The 12831-nt window shown below is 39.3% G+C and overlaps 1 protein-coding gene across 4 annotated transcripts in view; it reads left to right on the top strand.

Moving 5' to 3' along the window:
- NDST2 (N-deacetylase and N-sulfotransferase 2) overlaps positions 1-12831 on the top strand; it is a 159457-nt gene that overhangs the window by 85417 nt on the left and 61209 nt on the right. For 3 of the 4 annotated variants that reach the window (XM_064144933.1, XM_064144935.1, XM_064144934.1), the window contains exon 1: positions 10823-10885. The exons of the other annotated variant lie outside the window; for it this stretch is intronic. The gene's annotated coding sequence lies outside the window, so the exon portion shown is untranslated. Of the gene's footprint in view, positions 1-10822; positions 10886-12831 lie in introns of those variants that run through there. 4 annotated transcript variants of the gene reach the window in all.

The following is a 12831-nucleotide window of genomic DNA, read 5'->3' as shown; positions in this document are numbered from 1 at the left end:
TCTGCTGTTCAGGAGGGGTTTTGCTGTTCAGGAGTGGTTTTGAATTTCTGTATTACTTTTAACTTGTATATAAAATATCTGTACATATTGTGTATGTATACTTGTAAATTTGTGCTACACTGTAAAATACAGCTTCATCCTTAACTTCCAGCCAGCGGAGCTAGTCTGTGAATTTCCTGGGCGGGAGGAAATTCTCAAACAACCACACATAATTACATTATTCTTGATGGTGGATAAATAGTATTTCTCACTCTCTTTTCATGTCCACCATTGCCTATATCTGACCCTTTTTTCTTTTTTTTTTCAGTCTAGAAATGAACAAGATTTTTAACGCTTTCACTTTGTGTAAGATAGACAGTTTTGGAGTTACAAAGCTTAAGTTATTCCGTACAACTATCAGGAGTGATTTGATTTAAGGTGTTGCACACAATGAGGAAAGGAAGTTGAAAAGTAGGCACTGAAGATTAAAGGGAATCTTTTCTACTTGTTGTTGGTGTTCCTATCTGCAGTGGGGAAAAGCTGTTCAGTACTGTTGGGATTAAATGCAGAGGAGAACTGACATTAGAATTTTCTCTTCCTTTGAAATGAAATGACTTTTCACAAGGTTTAGAGTCAATTTGGAGTGCTGAAACAACTGCTTGTGTTATGTGGCCCCTCTGTGCCCATCATAGCCCTATTCTTCTCTCAGGAGCTCCAGCAGAGGCAGCCAAAGTGTCTACAAATAACCTTTGTGCAGCCCTTCCAACAGCTGGGAAATTGATGGTGTTCTTTTATTCCTCTGCTCATAACTGTTTGTGTGTGCAAAAGGGAAACACTTGTTTTTCCTGAAACTTTCACTGTAGAAGTTGCTGTACTCTCAGGATACTATGACTGTATTAATGAATTCATCAGTCGCAATAACCTGAGTAAATTTATGGGGGAAAGGGAGCCAACAGATGAAATAAACAGATTATTTTAAGATATATGGAGGTATCCAATTAGTGACTGGCACACTCAGCATTTAATTGGGAGTATTGCAGAAGAGATTTACTAGTGGCCAACATAATCAATTATACTATATGGTTTTTCATCTAAGAAAAAGGCTTGTGTACTCTTAAAAAGACCTGTGAATGTAACAGTGGCAAAATACTAAATGTGAAATCTATGAAATATATATTACTTCACATACATTTTGAATACGCATATGTACATGTAATAGACTAGGATATGGACAGTACTATGGGATTGGCATGGATTTTAAGCCTTGTGCAGGCAATTTGGCCAGGACCTGGTGAATGTATTTTCAGGCATATAGGAGAACTGAGATGAGAGCAGGAAGGGAGGTATTTTATATCACTGAGGTTTCAGGGGCAATCCCCTAGAGTACAGAGATAATGGAAAGGAAGCTTTCTGTCAGAGAGCATATGTTTTGATGACAATTACACTGTGTATAGATTAGAACTTTTGGGAGGGAGGGAATGGAAAAATTTACTTGGAACATATTACCATCTGCCAGTACCTTGGCATAGTCATTTTATTAATTAGAACCTTATTCGCTTGAGTCCAGCTGAGACATACAGAAAAGGCAGGAAAAGGGACAGAAAACTATCATTCAGCTATCATTGAAATGAGGAAGAAATGATTCTGATAATCTGTAAAATCTGGTTTAGCCGGCAGAACAAGAACAGCTGTTTTAACTAAGAATGTATCAGTCTTCTTGCTGATAAAAAAAAGTTTTCCTGAAGTCTGTGATGCAGTGTTCTTTGGTATGTAAAATATATAACTCAAGGTGAGCTGGAGTTGATAAACCCAGTGATTTTTAGTGAGAAATTAATTTTGCATAAAGTGACAGCCTTTTCCCTTTGGTGAACACATGCCCAATGTTGAATGTTGGATCCTTAATATTTGTGGTGACCTGGCAGATACAGCTTTAACAGTCCCAATCCTGACTATGCCAGCAACATCAAAGAGTCTGACCTGTGCTCCATGTGAGGCAGAAAATCAGGAGGTGCTTTGGGCAAATAGAAAACTGCTCCAGAGGCAAAAAGACAGTGATTAAGAGCCTGTGAGCTCTGTCCTGCAATCTCACATTCCTGATCTTGCTGTTGGCAGGGTAAGTGCCCAAGCTTGTGGTATGTTCCTTAGTTCTGCTGTCCTGTAAATCAGAAAAAATTATAGTTAGCTGTTTGAGGGAGAGCTTTGCTGTTAGACACACACAAGACAAATGCTGTTGTATTGTTGTTTTTCATTTGACAGTTGAGTCAGACTTGAGTCTGGGTGAGGGTGAGATGACAGCCTTTGCCTGAAGAAAATAGTGATTAGAAGTACAAAGTGATTTGAATGCTGACATTTGGGAAATTAGTTTGCTTTTATCTGATTTTACACTTTTCAGGTTGGACTGGTAGTTAAGTTGAAGGGAAGAAATTAAAAAAAAAAATTCCTGTGAAAACTCTATAATCTACAACTACCTCAGTCCATGGGACAGTGGATGTTTTCAGAGCACAGTGTGAGGGCTATGCAGTTCACCAGCAAGATGGTCTGATAAATAAGGCTGGACAAGGGCAATTTCTGCTTGCACTGCTAGGTTGAAAAAGAAAATTTCCCTTGACATTTTTGCTGATTTGTGAGATAACTCGAATGGGACATTGTCTCTGACTTTGTCCATTGCAAATCCATTGAAACAGAGGGAACATGTGTTTTCAAAATATGAGTAGAAAAATACAGCTTAGGAGAGTCAAAAAACCTAATCAGAGAGAGCCTTAACTGAAAAGGGTTTGGTTAGTCATCCACTTTATAAAATTCTCTTTTTGTATTGAGGAGGGTAAAAGATTAGAGAGATGGAAATCTCTTGTTATTACACAGGTAAAAATGGGGTTTGAGTGGGTAGCAAAGGAGAAAGAAGGGATTTTTTATATTAAAGGAAAACCAGTCCTTTTTTGTGATTCATCTGTGGTGTTTAGACAGTTCCATGCCACAGAGATTATTATTATTATTATTATTATTATTATTATTATTATTATTATTATTATGTAAAGCATGGTGTTCACATACATAAATGTGTGTACAAATACTGGCACAACATAAATTTAAATCCTGCTATGCTCACTGAATTCAGTGGAAATACTTCTGATGGTTGTGACAAGCATTAGATCAGATTCACATACTGACATTTGCCTCTTCTTTTTTTTAACCTGCCTTTAAATGGAGCAGTTAATTGAAAGTCTTAGAAAAAAAATGTCCCCTATCCTGGCCTCTGCTGCATTTCATCAACTAAAACAGTGCTTGATAGTGTCCTATGGTCATCAAAACACAGGGAATTTAATCACTGAATTGATTCAGAATCACCATGACAGGGTAGGATAAGATTGGAGAAGAGAAAAGAAGAGAGGCAACAGAGAGCCTTTAACTCAAAGTGCGGGGAAAAAATAAGGGTATTAGAAATTTTCAGTTCATTGCAAGCTCACAAGATCCTTAGCTGTTTATGTGAACTACAAAATTGTAGAGCTCCATGCAGCAAAACGCAGAGCTGAGTGCCTTCATTGGGAGTGTGATGTAGTGCACAGCTTTGCTTTAGTGCCTTTCTGGGTCAGTGACTCTCAAACAATGCCTGAAAGTGCTGCTTTAGTCTCACTTCCATTAGTCAATCTGTAAGTACTGACACTTCTCCCTAATTGTAACCTAGTGTCCTAGAGAATCTGCAGGCATTTTGACTACTAAACTCACAGCATTTGTGGTATTCCCTGAACTCAGGTTGGTTGATCATATGTACCTTTTTTCAGATGCCATTCTTCTTGGAAGTTCAACCACAAACAGATTGATGATGTCAAAAGACCAAGTGAAAGGATATGGCCAAGTTCGTGCATTTGTAGGTTTAAAGAATTTATACTCTTCAGATTGCTCTGGCGATAATTTCTCAGCAGCCACTACCATCTGTAATACTGTCACATGGAAAGTAAGGAGAAACTTAACTGTTTCATGCACAGATATTTCTTCTTTTTATTTTCTTCCTTTTTTTTTTTTATCTCCAGGCATAGTAAAAAATACAATTAAGTAGCTGCATCATTTATATTCTTTTAAAGTGGTTTTGTGTACGGGGTTGTTTTACCTCTGCATCCCAGAAAATATAAAGGGAGAGAAATGGTAGGCAGAGGTCAAGTAGTGCGTTCAAATTTCTACCAAAAAAGCTCATTTGATAGTGGAGACTTCTGTGGATGGAACAAGTATGTGGTTTCCATTTGTGGGAAGGTTTGACAATGATTTGAGCATTTGTATAACCAGTCTCAGTGGTGTTCAGGAGCCCCGCAAGGAGGAGGTAACAGTCTGTTCAACATTTGTACATTCCTCACCAGCCAACTGCACCTGAAGCCTTCACCATCAGTGTCTGGTTATAGAGATGTTTTGGGAAGCAGCAGCAGTGAGGATCAGAGCTTGAGATACGATATTTATTCTTTGAGACTGCAATTTCATTCAACCTTACACATTTACATACAGAAAGAAGCCCTATAACTAACTTATTTGTTTAGTTGGGTGCAGTATTCACTTCTCATTATGTATCTTTTCTGTTCAGCTTGCTGTGCTATGGCCATTTATTGAACAATGTTAATTTTTGTTTGGTTTTGCTTGTTGTCAGAACTTTTTGTTTATTTTTGTTTGTTTTCAAAACTTGGAATTAACCAATTGTAGGCACATTTATGAGGCCAAATGAGGAGATGCTCAGACATTTTTCCCCCCACATCATCTCAGATATTGGAGGAATCTCCTTTGCAATGTAGTGTGCACTTTATGATAAAATGCAGAGATAAAAGTAATCTTGTGGAGATTGGAGAGGCAATGGTGTCCAGACCAAGTACTCACAGTGATAAACGAAAAACATAGAGGAGGAATTACATGGATGTAGTCAATAGGGCTGTGACTTAATTCCCTTTATTTAATAGAGAAATAAAAAGCAGTAAATGAGCCTCTTCCTCTTGAACTTCTCCATACCAGCTGTGAATTTTACTGTAAATTAGGACTCACCATTTAGGCACAAAGCCTTTACATAATTTTATGTTGACATTAAGTTCATTCCTGTGGATTTGAGATCCTAGGTGTTTTCAGGCTGTCTGGAAACCCAACACATGATTGTCTTTAATATATTTATTTGGTTTTGTTCTGTTTGCTACTGTTTGGTTTTTTAAATGCTGTTTTCTCTTGAGAAAGTGATGACTTAATGACTCGTATAAAGGCGTTCCTTTGTCTGTGTGAGCCATGATTTGTCTGTGTGACCAGGGAAAGACTAGTACCAAACTATGTGTCTTTAGTTCTTTTGTATGCTTATAATTTTGGATGCTTTGAGGAGGAGTAGCCTAACCAAGCCAGGAGTAGAGCTAAACGATCTGATCGAGGTGAAAGGTTTAAATACAGTGCTCTGCTACTTTAACCCAGTGATTTAGAGAATGCTCAATGCTATCAACTTAAGTACAGCATTACTGTCAGGAGGCAGTGGCTCTGTGGCAGGATGGAAACTGAGAGTCTTTTATCTGTCTAATATACAAATAATATTTTTTCCTTCAGACCATTCTTTGCTCATTGAGGAACTGTCAGAAATAAAAGGAAAGCAGAAAAGGAACTGTAGCAATGGAAGTTCATCAGCTGAGAGAGCTGTTTCCTTCCTACTTGTGTGATAAGACCAGAAAGCAAAAGAGAATAAGGAGAGATGGTCTTTTAATATTTTAATTGTAGTAATTCCCTATTTTTGACAAATCTCATATTACAAAGATGACATATTTTAGCTGCTAGGCAGCACTGGGAAGAAGGTCGTTACTGATAACTTTCTCCTTTGGCCTTGATTGCCACTGGTTTGCTTTTTTGCTCGTTGAGAGACATAACAGCTAGCTGATAGCAGAGGAGAAAAGGACAGAGGCAAAGACAGATAGTGTTATGATTTTGACACTTCACTGCATTGGCCTTTTTGAGAATTGGACATCTGGAGCAGTCAGAGTCATGGGCACGGGATCTCAGAGCAGCATGGGTGAATGGAAGCACAGTCATGCTGTTGGCAGATGGGGTCTGGGCCACATGTCCCCCATGCCATGAGTAAGCTTACAGGGAAGAATATTTTCTTTGTTCTGTGCAGGCAGGATAATGGCACAGAAGAACATGCAAGATCTGAAGTAGGCATTGGCTGAATGATGAACCATGCTAAACTGTTTGCTTTACAGTATCAGGCTGATGTTTCTCCTTCCTCAGATGGCTCTGACTTTTATTCTGTTATGAAAGCTTCTCTGGTGTGTTACATACAAGAGGAGAGGGGAGAAATTTAAGAGATCACTTCTAGAACTCTGAGACTGTTTTATCAGAAATATGAAATCACATAAGCACTTCACTGATTCTCAGAGACCATTTCCCTTCTCAAACCAGTTCTGCTGGATGCACTTGAATGAGCCATGAAGAAGCTATACATGTTAAGATAATATGCTTTAATGGCAAATATCCTTGATTAACTATTTTGAGTATCTACTTGCTGCCTACTTTTTATTTCTTTCAATTCCTTGCTGTTCTTGGCAGGAAGTGCTCTTTCTTGAGCATTTGCAATTTCTGACAGTAGTATTTTCTGATAATTGTTCCTTGATTTCACTCTTCCCCACATAGATTTACATCTTTTTTCTCCTCCTTCTCTATGTAGATTTTCCTCTTTTTTCCTGTTTGATTACTGCAGTCCATTCATCCTTCCTCTCTGCTCCCATTAGAAGTCACAGAACTGTAAAGCTACAGAACTCTTCCAGTGATGTTGTAAAGTACTTCTTTGACCAGGAATCATAGAATCATAGAATCAACCAGGTTGGAAGAGACCTCCAAGATCATCCAGTCCAACCTATCACCCTGCCCTGTCCAATCAACTAGACCATGGCACTAAGTGCCTCATCCAGTCTTTTCTTGAACACCTCCAGGGACGGTGCCTCCACCACCTCCCTGGGCAGCCCATTCCAATGGGAAATCACTCTCTCTGTGAAGAACTTCTTCCTAATATCCAGCCTATACCTACCCTGGCACAACTTGAGACTGTGTCCCCTTGTTCTGTTGCTGGTTACCTGAGAGAAGAGGCCACCCCCCACCTGGCTACAATGCCCTTTCAGGTAGTTGTAGACAGTAATAAGATCACCCCTGAGCCTCCTCTTCTCCAGGCTAAACAGGCCCAGATCCCTCAACCTCTCTTCATAGGATTTGTGCTCCAGGCCCCTCACCAGCTTCTTTGCCCTTCTCTGGACATGTTCCAGCACCTCAACATCTTTCTTGAATTGAGGGACCCAGAACTGGACACAGTATTCAAGGTGTGGTCTGAGCAGTGCTGAGTACAGGGGAAGAATAACCTCCCTTGTCCTACTGGCCACACTGTTCCTGATGCAGGCCAAGATGCCATTGGCTCTCTTGGCCACCTGGGCACACTGCTGGCTCATCTTCAGCTTACTGTCTATCAGTACCCCCAGGTCCCTTTCCTCCTGACTGCTCTCCAGCCACGCAGTCCCCAGCCTATAGCGCTGCTTGGGGTTGTTGTGGCCAAAGTGCAGAACCTTGCACTTGGCCTTGTTAAATCTTCTCAGGAAGAAATGTGAATCTCAAGTGCCTGTGTTTTATATTCTCTATTTCATCCTTTTACAAAAATTAACTAAAAAAAATCTGCCATTTACTAAACATGTCTTCTTAGTCTCTGTGTCTCTGTACATTTTTCATGTTTTCACTGTGTCAAGCTATATTCTATGTTTTCCCAAAGTATGCTTTATCATTACATATTTTTACTGTGCTTCTGATTCGGTCTTTTGAAATTCTTACTATATTTAGACTAAAGACTGGCATGTTTCTTTGGTGTAATTACTACAGAGACACACAGAGTAGAACTGTTCTCTATTTAGTGTGACTTGGGTTGTTTGGCCAGACTGAGGATAAGATCTAGATGGGAAAATAGTTCTACTTGGTTGAGCCACTGTGTGAATACTGTTCTTCTAAGCGGACTCTGTTGTATTTGATTAGTGTAAATATTAGGGATTTTATGCTTAGAAAAACTAACCATCTTTCTCATTTTCCTGAAAGCTGTTTTATCTTGTAATGGTGAAGGGGACCACACACACACTCTCTTACATGTCCTGGGTGTTTCAGACAGCATCTGTTACACTTAGGTTTGGCCTTTTTTCTGGAGTAAAAAAAGTGAAGTAAAAAGTAAAGTGAAACTTCCAGTGTGGGTGGTGTTTAAAGAAATAAAACTGTCAGAAATAGAAATGTCACTGCTTTTTGAGTCTCCATACAGCACACACTCTGACTAGCAGGAGCTCCTGCTGGGGACTGCCTGGTGCACAAGTTCCAGAGCTTTCCTGTTCTGCTGTTACAGCTATTAAATTTGAAACTAGATACAAACATGGGAAAAGATATGACGCTCTAGAGTTAACGATGTCTTTGAAAAATCACTTAATTGTGTGGTAGGCAGAGGTTCATTTTCATTTGTAAATGCTTTGATGCCTAGGGATGAAATCTAGTGGTGTTTTCTCTGTTAAGCATTTGGGAGGTGGCATTTAGCAGCTGCTAATAACGGTGGTAATGTGTGCTTTGTGCTGAGGGTTTTCCAAAGATACAAATCTGTTTACTTCTCAGGGACAACACAGGCACAAGAATATGTAAAGGTGAAACAGAAAATTGTTAGACAAGGGTTTTGCTACCCTAGTTGGCTTTCTCTATAAATGACAGCACTGTCATCCCTTTAGTGTTACCTTAAACCTCTCCTTTAGTTTAAGGTTCATCAAAATAAATCTTGCCGTGAGATCTGGTATGACCTGTTCCTGTCAAGTTCTACTGATAGAAAAATCTATCTGCTTGATAATACTGCTCTGTTCTTTGTGTTTCATCGCTAGCTGATTATCAATTATTGTGTTCAGTTTAAATTCCTTATTACTCCATCAATTGGTATTAAATGCTGCCCCACATCCTACCCTGCCCTGTTGTGTTTCTGCTTCCTTTGGTTGTGACATTCTTTAGTGGAAACCGTTGGGACTGCAAAGAGCAGGAAATGTCTTTACCTCAGTGATAATAACTGCTTCTGGAGTTCTATAAGTGTGAGCAGGTTTAGAAAAATTATTTGTAACTCATGTTCCTTTTTGAGTGTCTGGCCTGCATTTGTGATCTGTTTTCAAGGTTGCTGTATTCTGGAAATAAAGCTAACTAGACCAGAGTGGTATTCCATCTTGGCCCAGGTTACCACTTCAGTAATAGTTTGCATCAGAAAGTCAAGATATTTTGCAGTGAAACATGAGATGACAATCAAGCCCCGTGGGAAACGTAAATGCTGTTAGTTAGATGTCAGCGTATCTGCTTGTGTGGGACTTAACAATTACCATGTGAGTAGCAGACTTAAGAGTCTTACCTACTGCCATAGTATAAATTCTCCTAATAATTAACCTCCTAATTTGGTTGGTTTTCTTCCTGATTTTCACTGTATTGTCACAGTTCTGTAAAAATATTTGTTTAGTTGCCTATTCCTTTTATAGTGACATGAAACATTCATCCCTTCTGTAATTTAGTTGTTTTGCTGTTGCTTGTGGCTCTTTTGATGTTTACCCTGGTGTCTGGATTTGTGGAGGCCAAATGTGCAGAGCTTCTGATTCTACCTTCTCAGACTGTTTAGTGAAGAAACGTAAGAGTAAAGGATCTGTATAAAAGAGGGAAATTGTGTATTGAGAAAGAATAAGTGTTTTTGTTCTAAACTAATCTTTAACAGAAAAAAGAAAAAGGGGGGAAATTGCTTTTGTTGTAAATTTGCAAGGAAGGCAGGCTGCTGGGCATACTTGGTTATATTTGCAGCAGTGCAAGCACGGTGCTTACTTGTTTACTAACTGGCCGTAAGGGAAACTCACTGGAAACTCAAAGGTCAGAATTTTTGCTGAATCAAAGTCTGTGTGTGCTGGAAACCTACAGGAGAATACTTGTGTATCTGAGACACAGCTGATGTGGAAGAGCTGACTTTAGTGACTGTCCAACAGGCATAGTAAAGTTAGCCATTTAGCCCTGACCCTGTTCTAATCTGTGTCCTCCCTTGAGGATTCAGTGACTCCACTGAAATACTCTCCCCTACAGACTGCTCTCTGTGTTGGTGTCTGTGTGTACACATAGACTTTTCCTGAGCTTCAGTTAGCTTCACGAAGTACTTTCATTTGTGTGATTGCTAGCCAGGTAGAGGGGTGGAGAAAGGGTGTGTAACTCCATCCTTTGGTGGTTTGTATTCACAGTATACCTAATGGTCTTGACTCTTTTAAAGGCTTTGTCAGTAGACTGCACAGACTTTGTCACGTCACTGAAGTTTTGTTGAACTGATTTAGCTGTGGCCAAGTCTAAAGAAGGTAGTGTCTTGTAACTTCCTTTGCTGGCTGTTTCAAAGGCAATGATATTAATGAACAGATGTGAGAAATCCCATTAGGACTATGCTGGCATGTCCAGTTCTCTCAGCTCATACTTCATTTGCTTGTTCTGTGAACTTTCTTCTTTCTTTGTGGTTTATGTCTAAATCCAGCTTCCTGGTTTGTTGGTTGAGGATTTTTTTTCCCTGCACTTGTAATTTCTCATCTCACTCCATTATTTCTCACTCTTGCACAACTGAGCTTGCTGCAGTATAACCCTACATCCTAGTCTTAGTGCCAACAAGGCTGTTGTCATGGCCTTGTTCTGTCCTCATGCCATGGTTAGTGTAATGTAATCATTACCTTGGTTCTGAGCGAAGGTGCTTCTGCTAAGTTAACGTTTATAAACACTGATGGAGGCTAACATTAGGAGAAAGAGAGAGAAGCACTGTTTAGTCTTGTTGCTTTTTTATTTGTTTTGAAACAGGACAGTGCTTCTGAGAGAAGCAGCAGATGAGTATTTTTCCTTCACCAGACTGCAATCAGAGGTAAGTGCAGAACCTTTTGCATTTTTATGGGCTGATATTTGGTTAAGGGTAGAGCTTATCTGCATCCTTTTGAGTGGTCTGGCCTAAAAACAAGAGGCACGGAATCAGGTAGGCCAACTTGTATGTTTTAGTGTGGTGTTGCACTCCTACCTCCTTTTAAAATGTTCTATAGAGGAGACAGTTCCATGTGTCTTGTTTTCAGTTGCACAGCTGTCAGCACAAGTGGCAGATGAATTAATGTGGACCAGAAACGTATTTCTGTTGCAGTTCCTGAGTGAGATAGGACTGAGTGGTTGTTTATTATTAAATATTACTTTATTTAAATAGAATTATTTCTGTACCTTGTGGGCAAAATCTGTGGCAATGCTTTTCAGTATCCATTACCTCTGCCTCTGAAAAGGAATAAAGGATGTGGGATAAAAGGCTTTTAAAGTTTCCAATTTTGCATTTCTCAGAATCTCTGAGCCATGCATAACAACCATAAGATCCCATTGGTTATGACTATATCTACATTGCTCCCTGCATACTAGAACTGCATTCATGAGTTATACCCACAGGAAATATCATAAATGTAATTAGAAAGAGAAACATTGGTCTGGTCTAAATTCTGCACTGAAGGAAAGAAGTCCTAGGTTTTTTTCTCTCTGTTCTGTCTGGATGAATGGTGAGGAAAGGCAATTCTTAGGTAGTTTACTTAGGACATATGTTTCAATGTTGCACTTTGATGTAGGAAAAAAGCACCAGTCCTTTCTTAGTGCAGCTGTGACATTTATGGATTTCAGGTGCTGTAATACTTCCAAAAAGGCCAATGACATCTTAAGAGTAGAAGTTTCTAAAGTCAGTGCAGTAGAAGAGGGATAATCTGATCAAGTCTTGCCTCCATTGAAAGGTTCCTGGACTCTGCTTGAAAAGAACAGAGATTATTTAATTTCTTATGTGTGCTGGACAAGTCTGGTTGAAACACTTTTTCATACATGGAGAATGTCCTCACTTATTTTGGTATCTCAGATTGCTTTATATGAGCACACTGTTACCACTGTGCAGAAAATCAAGGGAAAAAAAAGAGAGAATGGGCCAGCACATTTCTAGTGCAAATAGACTAGGTTTATAAAAAGGAAATTGCAGGAGCTAATACTTAGTGCTGAGTTCCTGTGTACAGAAACTCACGTGGTGAGGAAGGGTGGACATGTGGAAACAAGGACTTCAGACTCTTTGAGCCCTGCATACACTACAGCTCTAAACTTCCTCTGTCAACTGGGACCTGAACTTTAACCCAATTTTCCTGGAAATATGTAGAGGAGTGTGATACTATTTCCCGAATGAAAGATTTCTTCCAGGGCCAGTCTCCCTATAGCTCCCACTGGCAGCTCCATTCAAACCGCAGCTCTGCTGTCTCTCAATCACAACCCTGAGTTTTCTGTAGTTATATAGACAAGGGACGTCAGACCTTGGTCAACTGAAAGGATTTTGGAGGGCTCGAAAACAGCTAAAGCACCCTCATTTCTGTAGTTCATTCTTCCAGTGTGATTCAAATAACAAATCTTGTTTCCTGTAAACTTTTTGTTGACAGTTTTGCAGGTGCAATTTGCAGAGACTATTAAAAGAGCAAAATTAACTTGAAGTGCAGGGAGGGTTGTACTTGCAATAAGTAATTGTGAGGAGAAGAGTAATAAAGTTGCAAACTCAAGAGTAGAAACAGAATAAATTAAACAAAATTTTTTGATGGAATAGAATGAGTGTGATGACCACATTAGTGTTCTGCCCAGCTTCAATAGTTATGTAGTTCCAGAGACACTTGGTCTAATATTTGCATAAGAAATTGATAAGTATTTGTAATAATTGAGAGAGCAAAAATATTAATTGTATGCTTCATATATTCTACTAAGGTCAATGCATATATGACACAGTTGGCTAGAACAGAACAGGGAAAAGAAAGATACATCCAC

The sequence above is a fragment of the Pogoniulus pusillus genome, chromosome 6, assembly GCF_015220805.1.
Source record: "Pogoniulus pusillus isolate bPogPus1 chromosome 6, bPogPus1.pri, whole genome shotgun sequence".
NCBI classification, from domain to species: domain Eukaryota; kingdom Metazoa; phylum Chordata; class Aves; order Piciformes; family Lybiidae; genus Pogoniulus; species Pogoniulus pusillus.
This window is presented reverse-complemented; position numbering and strand designations above follow the sequence as displayed.